General features: G+C 41.0%; 1 long non-coding RNA gene across 1 annotated transcript; it reads left to right on the top strand.

The window, feature by feature from the left end:
* The first annotated feature begins 302 nt into the window (after window positions 1-302).
* On the top strand, window positions 303-11830 carry LOC116243569 (uncharacterized). Its single transcript, XR_004170001.2, has 6 exons — window positions 303-664; window positions 814-913; window positions 6125-6232; window positions 6357-6675; window positions 7188-7331; window positions 9070-11830. It is a non-coding gene; the product is annotated as an uncharacterized LOC116243569 (long non-coding RNA).
* The last annotated feature ends 624 nt before the right edge of the window (window positions 11831-12454 follow it).

The following is a 12454-nucleotide window of genomic DNA, read 5'->3' as shown; positions in this document are numbered from 1 at the left end:
GGAATCAGATTCAAGTTAGAGATCAGATTTATAAAAGAAAATATTGGAATTGTCTTTTCATACAGGGACCTGACAGTACTTAAAATAACTTTGTTTGTTTTTTAAGTAGTTTAAGTGTATAAGTTATACTATTAATCGTTTAATTAAAAAAAAACACCTGATGTTAATCACCTGACATGAATGTAATCAGTGTCAGAATCCAGGTTTTAAAGACAGCTCAATGGCTAAACTCTAGGGAAAGAAAAGGAGTAGATAACATCTTCCTATGGGTAAATCACGTGTTAGCTAACCTGGCTGAAATCAGTAGATGAAGATTGAGAGGGGATGCTCAGGGATACAACTTTCCAAATACATGTTTCCAGATGAGGGCTGGGGAGCTTTCCTCGATGTGCATGTAGCTCATGCCATGTTGACGAGTTAACCCAGCTGAGCAGAAGAACAGAGTCAGCTCAGTGGAAGATCAAGCTAAACCCGAGTGGCACCAAAGCCAGTGTCATGTACTCAAAGAGCTTCACCTGCATGGAATGATTTTGCATTGGTTTAACCTACAGTAAACAGCTTGCCCCCTGGCTTAATCATGGAAAGGGAGGAGTAGACAGGGAGTCCCAGATGGGCTGAATTTAACCTGGAGATCTAACCTCTGTGGACAGCACCATGCAGGACTGTAAGTAGGTGCTCTATTATCGTGTAGATACTGTCTGATGCTCTCTGTGTCACTTAGCAGGCAAATGGAGAGCCTTTCGGCTCAGAAACACTGGGTTTGTTGGTTAAACTCTCTAAAAGTACTGCTGAATGTAAAATTTTTACATCCAGGAAAGAAAAGCTATGGAAGTTAGAAAAGAGATCTCCACAAAGGTGATTTCATGAACCAGCCCTGAAAGAGAGAATACTCATGGATGAGAGCAGCAATAAGGTATTTGCTATTTTTGAGTCCTTGTATGCGAACTGGCAGAAATCAAGCCTCTGTCAAGCCTGATCTGCAGCTAGTGTTACTGCATTTTCCTGATGAAATGACCTCTTTGTGATGAGGCAGTGTTTATTTCAAGCTATATAATATCTTGTGCCATGCCAACTTCTTAAGTATTTGCTTCAGGTTTGAGCTCAGATTTGTGTTCTTCTTGTAAAGCTATTCATACATCCAGGCGCTGGGGTGTACATCAAGTTGTAACTTGTGGATAGACACTGACATTTAGGGAAAAAAAATCAGTCCAGGAAAGCATCTGCCTTGAACAAAGGTTTAAGGAACTATTCTTATCTCATGTAGTGGATGGATGGATGATGCAGGGCACTTCGCTGCCTTTGCTGTGAACTTGACACTGTGCTGCTTGCATGGGGAAGGCTGTGTGGGGAGGGGGGCAGAGGTTGGCGCAGATGACCTGAAGCAAGGCGGAGGTAGGCTGGGCCACTGAAGCACTCAGTGCCCTTGAGTAAGTGGCTTGACTTGCTCATTCCTTAGGGTGACCTTGGACAAGGCTCTTAAATTCCTTTTCATCCGTCAGCCCAGCTGGTAAATTTGTTTGAGGGTGAAGAAACACCAAAATGACATTGAAAATCAAGTGGTGCCCCTGCATTGCCCTTTCCGGGGTAAACAAATCATACCCCCAACATTCCCTCCAGCCCACCACTGGGGGCTTTCAGTGTGTCCTTTGTGGAGCCCTGTGGAAAAGCCTGGGTGCAACATGAACTACACAAACGGTGCAGTTGCATATTCAGATATAGTGCAATGTTTGTTCATCTCTCAAAACGTATGTACTGTGCTGATCACTGTATTATCTGTGTGCTTTCTGCTAATTAGCAATGCAAATATAGAAAGATTCTTCTCCTTCTCTCCTTTTCCATAAGCAGCCAAATATACGTTACATTTTTTCACTGTTATCTTTTCTGTGATAGAAAAAAATCTAGACATAATAAACCGGTGTGTTCAGCAGCTAGTGGAAAGATAATATTATAAGTGTGAAAGATGGTTTTCCTGAAAAAGGACAGTTTTATTCACTGGCTAACAGAAAGCATTAGTTTTACAGTTCAGGGTAGAAACTGCCATAATTCTGGTCGTATTGTTTCTTCTGGCAGGGAATAAACTCTCTCTCTTTTTTTATACCTAGAGGTGAGTTTTTACTCTTTCTCTTTGAATTACGTTGGTGGTCATCAGAGTGGTGGTGGAACAAGAGTGTGATGTTGCTGGAGTACTTCAGATGTAGTTGCTCAAAGCACTGCCACTATAATTCAAAGTGAAGAGAGTAAAACTTACAGCAGGCGCTCCAAAATGGAGGACACCGAGGTTTTTGTTTACTGTCCTCGTCCTCCTTCCCTTTGGGCAAGAGCCAGCATCTGACATCTGCATTGCTTGGTACGTGGAGTTATCCAGCTAGTTATGCACTGCTGCAGCACACAAGCTGGCTGAGCAGATGAAGCGGGCATGGGGAGTGGGAAGGAGAGGACTGAGCAAGAGGAGGTACCCCTGGTGCCTTCAAGGAAAACAAAGTCACCAGACACATCCTTTGGGTACAGTAGCTGCTTCCTGCAAGTGATAGTTCTCATCAAGACAAGCAGACTGACGCAAGAAATAAAATAATTAGAAAGCACCTGCTATAAATAAAGAGTTGCAGAGCTGTAGTCAGTGGTGTCACCACCAAAAGTCCTGTTGAGGCAAAAAGAAAAATGAGTTTGTTTCCATGATTTTTCATCCTTAACCTCAACTTCTTTTCTTTCTGCAAAATATTTAGGCAGATTTTTCTTTTCGTAAACTTCATTATAAGTCACAAATTTATATTATACCTATATTCATAGCAGAATGTGTATTTATATATGACGGATTTGGGTCAAATCATGAATATAAAAATCCAAAGATTCAACAAATTTGAGCATTTGTGATGCTATTATTTGCAGTTCCCCTTTGGATTTGTTTCTAGAAAGGATTCTGTGGAGAGTCATATGATTTGTTATGGCCAGTCCCAAATACATCATTATTTCAGAAAATATTTCCACCAGACCAAGTGTGGGTGTTCTTCCACCCATGGAGTGGATTGTATGCCCTCAGCACAGATATCCCAATACATGAAAATAGTCACCTGGTCATGCCAGCAGCTCTTTTGAACTGCTGAACACAGAACCTTCTCCTACTCATTTTCCTGAAATGAAACCAGATCAGGTTCCTGGCCTGAGCTGTACAGTGGGACAGGAAAAATATTCTCTGTTTTGTACTTCTCATGGTTCCTGTCCTAACAGCAAACAGCATCAGTTCTGTCCTCAGTGATATCTCCACTGATGGAGATAGCCCATAGACAGGTCTATTCCAAATTTAAGAGAACGACCTCTCTAGATGCTTATGAATATAATGGATTTTAATATATCGCTGACATTGTGTGTGCATAAACAGAACTTTCTTCCAGTGAGTTTCCTCTGGTTTTGTTTTTGTTTTTTTTTTTTTAAGCCATTTCATAAGGGGGAAAAAATGCCAAACTTTTCTTTACAGATTGCCTGAATATCTGTAATTTATGGCAGCCCCTCAATGCTGGAAGAAATTACATCACATCCACATGAAAAAAAACAACCTAGTGGAAAGAGTGAGATTCAACATAAACTTGCAAGCCCTGCTTATAATGTGAAGCAACAATATGTGAACATACTGTTCTGCTGCTGCTACTCTGGAGAAGGAATGAGGGTAAAACGTGTGAGAGAGCCACAGTTAAATTACTCACTATTAGCCCCTACAGTGTGCTTCCAACCTGTGTTGATATATATATACAGAGAGAGCGAGAGTGTCACAGTTAAATTTTTTTTACTAGTATAATGAGGAAAGAGACCAACAGAAGAAGTTCCCTTGGCTAATTTTCTAGCCAGCAGCCACTGCAATGTTCCCACTAGGAGAAACTGAAGAAGTGAGAGAGTGATATAATAAATAATGACTGGCTCTGCTGGTAAGGAGAAATTATCACTGTGCTTGGGGGATCTAAGTATGTGCTCACCCAAGATATGTGGAGGGGGATGGGGCTGGGAGTGCTCAGTTGTGTCTCTAGAAGAACGTTCAGCAATGTTTGAATGAAAAAGGACTTCAGCCACCACACAGCCTGAATAAACTAAGAATGGGAAAGGCTGGATGGAGCTGTCTGAATGAGACGTGAAAAGAAGACAAAGGAGTATCAAATCTAAGATCTTGGTTTAAATCTGCTCCTGAAAAAGGTAGGTTTAAAGCAATGGGTGGGTTCACAGCCAGGCCCAAGAGCTGAGGTCCTAACTGACATTCCCAAGGGTGAGTTCCTGTGATGCTTGCCAAGACAGGGCCATCTGGTCCTGGTCAGACTGATGGTGGCAAGGAAAAAGATGAAGAGATGCACCATTCCTATATTTAACTTATACATTGGATAAAGCAATGACAGGAAACACTGGGGAAAAATTTTTGTCTGCAGCTGGGATAGCATTTGGAGGCTACTGTGAGTGGCACAAGAGTCCATGTGTAAAAGAAACTTTGTGTTTTGTCAATACCAGCTTTTCACCATGAGTTTTTAGGGGAGAGGCTGAAGAGGCTGCTCTTGGCTTGGGACCTAACTGTGGCCAGGGCTGGGAGGCTGAGCCAGGGCTACAGCTGCTCTTGTGAGAAATAACAGTAAAATAATTAATCTCTAGCTGTAATGGCCCCTCTTGCATAGAAATTAGCCATGTTTTAAAATCTGGGAGGCTTTTTCTTTATTGAAGACTAAAAGGAGGAGCAAACCGAGATAAAGTCACGTCTACACAGCCGTGCAGTATATGGATGTGTCTGTGTGCTTCTTTTCAAAGCTCCGTCTTGCAACATGGCACTTGCCCCTGCAGGCAGGCGTAGTCCTTAGAAACATAAAGGTGCAGTTCAGAGAAAAGGTCTCTTACAGGAAAGAAAAGAAGTGTTAGGGCTTAGCTGAACACAATTAGGCTTGGTGTAGGGCAGCTGGGTAAGATGCAGTGGTCCGTGATCCAGAAGATGTCAGATCAGATGGTCAAATGGTTTTGCCTACCCTTAGGTTCTATTAATTAAACTATATGGAAAAAATCCTGTGAGTTGTATTTGCTAAAATCTCTTGACCTTTGGTGGTGATAGAGTGAGATTGGCTATTCTTCTGAGATTTGTGTTATTTTAACAAAAAACCTCTGTAGAAAGGCTTGGATAATTTTGGAGCCCTCTAACTTGAATTAGATTTCTGTTTCAGGCTCCCTTGCACTGCGCTATTTTAGATTCTTTATGAAGCCTCTTTTTGTGTTTCTAAACATTATATGCTACTTTCTGTATTTTGCACGTGTACTGGCTTATATACAGAAATAAATAATCTGGGATTTAATGTGATTTAGTTGATCCAAGTGAATTCAACTTTCACAAAAAGAGTTGAATATTCTGCTTCCTAAGCTACCTTTCAAGCTTTTTCACAAAAGAAAAGCAGCACCCTTTTCCTTGTGCTCCAGCATCATAAAAATTTGCATGGTGAGATGCATTTCTCACCACATACCAACTGCAAATTGTATTTGAAATGGAAAGTATCAATTAAATAAGCCTTTCTGAACTGCCTGGTGACAGCTGCCACACTGCTGAATGTTGATGACACTTATGATATCAACAGATTTAGGCCCTTGCACTGGAGATTACAGAACGTTATCTAGCCACTGAAATTCTGGTTTAACAAGCAAATTAAGATCAGAGTCTCAATCACTAAGGACTGAAATGTTCACTGGGGGAAGCCTTTTCTCCATTAGCATACCCAGCTGAATCTTCACTGGTGCTAGTTTGGTTCAGCAGTTTCCAAACCTGCGTGATCTAATAAAGGGGCAGAACAGGATGGTTGTGCTGGGTCAGCCAGCTCAGATTGGCAAAATCACTCTGGAAATGCAGGGGTGTTTTGAGGAATTGAGACTGAGGAAGATCGCCCTTGGCTGGCCCAGCCAAAGCCTTGTCCCGGCTGAAAGGCACAGTGCTGCCCTCCACCACTCAGCCCCAGCACAGTGGGTATCAGGAGGCAAGGCTGGACATAAGGAGAAGTTTATGTTTTCAGCTGAACGGATTTTCCTGTCCTATTTAGGAAATACTTGTTTTCTGAAGCCAGATTTCTTTTGAATGAATGCAGCAGGTTTGAATAATGCCACTACTGTGTATTTTCCCCAGGTTGCAGTTCCTGGGCTGAGGTGAAAGACCCTCTCTTGCCAACAGAGAGACTTCAACCAGGATCCTCAGCATCCCTGATGGATGGTGTGCCCGCAGAGCTGTTGGCTGGTATATGATAGGGTTTTGCCCTATGGTGGTGTTTTTGTTGTTTGTTTGTTTGTTTGTTTGTTTTTTGCTGAATTTATGAAATCTTGGATTTAGTCCCAATGAGTTTTTTCTTTTTTAATTCTAGAAAATCTTCAGAAAGCAGCTAGAACCATCCTTGTTTCCACAGGACCTTTAACCCACAGTGAAAGGGAGGTGTTGTTACAGTGTATGATGCACAGAAAAAGGAGTCATTTAGTAAAAGCAAAAAAAATGGTGCCACTAACAACTGAAACATCACTTTAAGAACTGCCTCATCTCTCTATCACATTATCTCCTTTTCTACATGCTTTGGGCATCTTTGAGTGGAAAGAATCTCAAGTAGACAGGGCAACATTTGATGTGCCACTGCCAACACATGGAAAGTGCATGATCCAGCACCTGCAAAGTCTGGGAAAAAGCATGGCGTGGGTATTTCTCTTATGAAGAGCAGATGCACTGCATTTTTTATATGAGCCATGTGCCTAATCATGACTAGCGTACAGTACTTAGCTTAACAGTATAAACTAGACCCTGAGAAATACAGCTATTGTGATCTTTTCATTATTTATCCATTCTAATCTCTCTCTGTTAGGAGACTGTATATAATTTTTTTACTTCTGCAATAAATTATATAACTAAGAATCTCTCTATTTTTTTTAAATTCTGTCTTAAAGCACTCTGTTGAATAATGTTAGCTACATATATGTATTAATACTAAAAGTGAAAATAATATGCTAAGCTTTTCTACTGGAGTGCATATTAGGAAAGCCATTAATGTAGCAGTATGTCTGACACTGGGGAGTTATAAGAGCAGCTTCAGCTATGCAAGCACTGAGACCTTGGTGTTGTATGGCCCAGCACCAAAGACCAGAATATTCATGCTAAATTGTTTGATTTCTGTGCTTTTAATATCCTGTTTTAAATTTTTTCTCCTCAGATTCTGTACAGAATATGGCACTTATAGCTGCCACTGCTGCCATCAGAAGTGCTTATTTTGCCAATGGAATTTAAATGACATCTGGATGTGAGCCTTGCCTCAACACTGCAGCCTGGAAATGGCAGAATCCCTAGCATGAAAAAGGTGCGTAAGAGATGCTCTCATCTGAGAATAGTGATCCAGGAGCCATGGCTTTTGCAAGCACCCCCCTCAGTAGACCTGCGCCCACAACCATCTGTGGACAAGAAGGACAAGGACACAAATATGCCCTTCCAGTCTCAGGCCTAAGACACACTCCCATGCAGCCATCCTTCCTGCAGCCTGAGCCCTGTGCTGCCAGAAGCCTGTGCTGCAGGAGGGCATGGGTCTGGCTGCTTGGGGCCTCTCTTAATGCCCCATAGAGTCAGTAAGGAGAGAGCTGGCTCCCATCTTGTCCTTGGATATTCTTCCTCTCAGTGGTTGCCCTCATCCCCTTGGTTACTTTTCCCTCTGGGAGAACCAAGCTGAGTAAAAGAAATGGGGCAATTTTGGTCCTATGGGATCTATTTACTGAACTAGAGGACCAGTGCAGCATATTAAATATTAGTACTGTTGATTTGGAGACAGGCTTGCAGAATTAACTTTCTGTGTCATAAGGTTAGGTCCCTGCCTTTCAAAATTCCTTGCATGACCATGAAGAGCCAGTGTTGGTCCATCTTAATTCAGGATTAAAACTCTTCAGGATGTACCACTTTTGCAGCTTCCCTGCTGCCTTCCTTCCCTCGCACCTCATAGCAGCAGGCATCTACAGTAATGGAGAACAGTTGTATAGTTGAAGGAAAAACCAAGAGGTTTGAAGACCAAGTAGGCAACCCTCCTTGTTCCCTGCCTTGTGGAAGAAAAAACATTGTGCCCACGGATGTAGGGCCCTAGGGTGATTTTAAATTGACTGAAGACGCTACTTCTGTGTGAAGTTTGGCTGCAAGAACAATGTGGTAAAACACACATTACCACTTTCCTACATTATAGTTAATCACTATTTTCTAGAACAGTTAAATTGCCATCCCCTCCCAGAGAATAATTACTGCTATTTAATTGTATTTATAATTTAGTATACACCTGAAAAATGTGCTGTAAAATATCAGGGGGGTTCCCTTTAATACTGGTGTTCCATTTACAAACTGTCACATTTATAATGCGTCTTTAATCTTCTGTGGTCTGCTAGAATTTTATATTAAAGTCTGCTTTGTGCTTTAAATATTAAAGATTCTGCAGTACTTCAAAAGGTGATAATGCCTGATGCTCTGGTGGTGCTTAAATCTCAACAGCTAAATATATTGAGGAATGTTCGGTGGCCCTGGCTTAATTAAACATGTATGTGTATTTTCAAATGCAATCTTTTTCTGCTTGTTAGGTTTTTGACAAACCTCCAAACAGGTCCAGGTGGAACAAAGCATGTAAACAAGCTTGTGAATGCAAGCTTAAAACACTCAAATTAGCACCTTCTTACAATTAATATGCAAACCCTGGGATCTCTGTTATTGATAATGCCATTTAATATTATTTGCAGCTGTGCCTTACGTTCTAGCCTTTTCATTTTTCTAAACCATGTCCACTTTAATTATGTAAAGATATACTGTTAGAGACTAGTCATCCAATGAGATGCTATTTACTGTGAGAAACTTACTTTACCCTATGTAACAGAGTATAAATTACAGGGCTGTGATAGCATTTCAATGTGCTATTTGTTTTGCAATGTTTAATGGTCTAATTTAGCACATATGGCTAAATCTGGAACCACCAAGATACGCACATAGGTTAACACATGGTCTGTTTATTGTTTCCATTGCTTGTTCACCGCCCCCCATGGGTTAATATGTTCCTTTTTTGCATCCTCTCCTAGCTTGGATAGCAAGTGCTACAGTGAGACAAGGAGACTGCGTAGGAACTGGGACCATAACTGCTGTATGGAGCTCTGCTGGGATCCAGGATGTGAGCCCCTCTCAGAGCCTCACTATGGACTCACGTGTTTATTAGGAGCCAATGCTTCTGTGCAAGTGAAATTGCTCTTGCAGGTTCATAGCAACAAGAAAGGTCTCAGAATGTTATTTTGTTTGTTTGTTTGTTTCAAAATAGCAGGTGAGCAAAGCTGGGCAGCCCCAAAACGTGCAGACCTCATGCCCTACAGTTGGTCTGCTTTTATCACTGTATTCTTTGGCAGTCTTGCCAGTGTGACTGCTCCTGCCCAGTTAGAGTGGTGCTGTCACAGATACTATGTGTAATTAAGTTCTCATGTTAATGACATGCTGCTTTTGCTACTTCAAATAAGTCCCTATCCAAATTCCATCCTGACTTTTTAAAAAGAAATTTGTATTTTGAACTGTTTGTTTCCTATTGAAGTGCTTTAGAAATGCTGCATTTTACAAAAACGAACAAAACTAAACCATGTATGATCACAGACATAGTCATGCATATGTCTGATACCATGCATATATCATCTCTAAATAGCTCTGCATGTTTTTGGGAACATTGCCTTCCAACACTGCATAAATACAGATTGGCCATGATTTAACCAGGGCAGGAAATATTCCATACATGGAGAGATGTGTGGAATTATTCCATTTGCTTTAGTGCAAATGTGCAGAAAGTGTCTGAATGCATTTGAAATGCGATGAAAATATCTATGAATGCACCTGAGAAATGTTCTTTTATTCCGCTGTGATAGGTAAGGTGATGGCAGAAACTGGGGAAGCTGAAATAGAGCTGCTGCAGTTTTACAGGTGAGGCAATGTTAGCAGGAAATGACAAGCAGGCTATAGTTATTATAATACCTAGGGCAAAGCAGCAAGCATACACAGTGATAGACAAATCTAAATTAATGACAGCGTAGGTGGTGTGCCATTTTAATATAAACCCTACTGGAGGGAAACTAGTGAGAATATTACAAAACAGGAATACTAAGGATCATATCTGATCGACAAAATATTTTGCACAGAAAATGTAAGTACGAGCTTGAATACTGCAGTAATTGTATGACAGTGATTATAGCAACTCTATTTTATCAAAGCATTAGAATCCTGATGATTGATTTTGGCACATGTAGGACTACTACAGTTTTAAATCTGTAGAGCAAACACCTGGAGAAACCAAACCCCACACTCTGCCTTTGCATTTTTGTATTCTCCTCTTCAAGCAGTACAGGAGCAGTTAGCTAGTCGTCATTAAGCCCATGTGAGTGAAAATCGTTTGTTTCTGTGTTGAATTCAGCGTATTTTCTCGGTCTGTAACCACCACCTATAATTAAAATGTCATCCTAACAGCATCAAGGTGCAGTGAGTAAAGCAGCTCACCTCCAAACTGCACATTTCACAGAGCTCCACAGCCCCTTGGAAATGGAAGCTCGTAGAAACTGTCTCTGTGATCTTTAATGGATTTTTAAAGATGACAAGAAAGGAAATGGGAAACTAAAGGAATGGAAGACATAAATTCCCTAAAGGTGCATTCTGAAGTAAATCAGAGCAACTGAAAAAGTGAACTCTTTGAGCCCTGGGATATCTCCCAGGTTTTTCAGCCGGACACTTACAGCTTGTCGGGTCCCTGAACACCTCTGCTCTGGGCATGCTTTGACACAGTGAGTCACAGAAAGATGAACAACATCACCTGAAGTGCTGTTTGAGGGGCAGAAAATTGCTCCCATTGCACACTATGCTGCCTTTACTCTAAATCACATGACTTATTACAACCTTCCCCTTTATAAAAGTGCCATTTAGGTATGTTAACTTCTCCAGCAGTAATAGGCATGTTTTCCTTCCTTATTTTCACAATGCAGTCAAAGAAAGAGGTGAGATCAATTCTTATAAAATCAAACTGGTATTGTTCTCAGGGCTATGGCTGCATGAAGGCTAAATAACAATAGGCAAGAACAAGAAGCTTAAAAAATCTGTGCTACACAATATGTGTTATTTAAATATGTCTGTTTCTATTAACTATTAGGGAACAATAATAGTTCTCCTTCCAAAGATCTCTGACTGCAATTCTGCTTTGTAGTTCTCAGCTTATAATACAGGTGGAGGCTGAATGCAGTCAAACCCTCTGGAAGAAAAAAACAAAATATTTTTAAGCAGTTGCATTTATTAAACTTATGAAAGTATTAAATGTATATTCATGTAGTCAAGTAATATTTGGATAAATGACATTCTATCAAAATTACATTAGTCTCATGTCTTAATAACAAAATATTTTTGTGTATGCAGAAACAACAAACGACGTGTTTTAGTGGGCTGTGATTTTCTGCAGACATAGTCCTTTTGATGAGAGCTGGTCTGATAGTGAGTGCACCACCTCCCTTGTTTAGGGTATGTGGGCATTGCTGCTCCGTCCCTCCCTGGCCTCCCTTCACACAGAAGCACTGGACTGCACCTGTGGCCATGTTGAGCACACAGCCTTGCTCCTGCAGCCTCTTGGGGTGTAGGGAACCCTGTGGTGAATTGTGCTGGGACAGCCACACCTCAGAATGTGACAGGGTGACCATCAGTGTCTCTGCTGCCTACTTGATATCAGAGCTTTATACTGAAATGTTGGCGGAATTACAGCGTTATATTTACAGCTTAGTTACCTTGGGCTCTTCTGGATGGCTGTTCTCACAAAAAAAAAAAAAAAAAGGTAAAATTGACCTCTTACCACTTATTTGTCTGCAATCTATTGGTAATCAATTTGATTAGCTGATTCTTTCTACAGAAATTCTGCTACAGGAAAACAAAATCCTTATATAGAGTGAAACAATGAATATTGATAAAGATAGCGGCAAGTATTGCCCATTACAGTGCTCTAATGATCTAATGCATATACTAGGGCAGTCACTTCAGACCTCGTTCAAGAAATGTTACTCTGGCTTTCTTCTCTGGTGTCATCGTGACCATAGAAAGCATTGCAGTGCCACTGTTTTCCCCAGCGGCCATAAATATCACCAGTCAGATATGAGAAGGAGAAACATCTGTATGCTCTGGCATTGTGAACTGCATTGTGATTGCACTTTCAAGTGTAAGGTAAAGCATGTACAGATCACTAGCTCTAAACTATTCGTGTTCCAAACCTAATTTTGTGGCCTGGAGAATGCCTGCAAGGTTCTTGTATCATCATCGTCCCCTCTATTTGAATTTCATTAAAATTTTGTGGGGGAGAAAAAAACCAGGGGTTTTAAAAATATGAATTTATTGCCAGCGTGGAATGCAGCTGTGTAACAGGTAGAGGGAAGTCACCAAAGGACAGGAACTCAGTACTCACTGGAC

Source organism: Phasianus colchicus, chromosome 9 (assembly GCF_987193195.1).
Source record: "Phasianus colchicus chromosome 9, bPhaCol1.hap1.1, whole genome shotgun sequence".
Lineage (NCBI taxonomy): Eukaryota > Metazoa > Chordata > Aves > Galliformes > Phasianidae > Phasianus > Phasianus colchicus.
The sequence above is the reverse complement of the archived record's forward strand: the minus strand, read 5'-3'. Positions and strand labels throughout refer to the sequence as shown.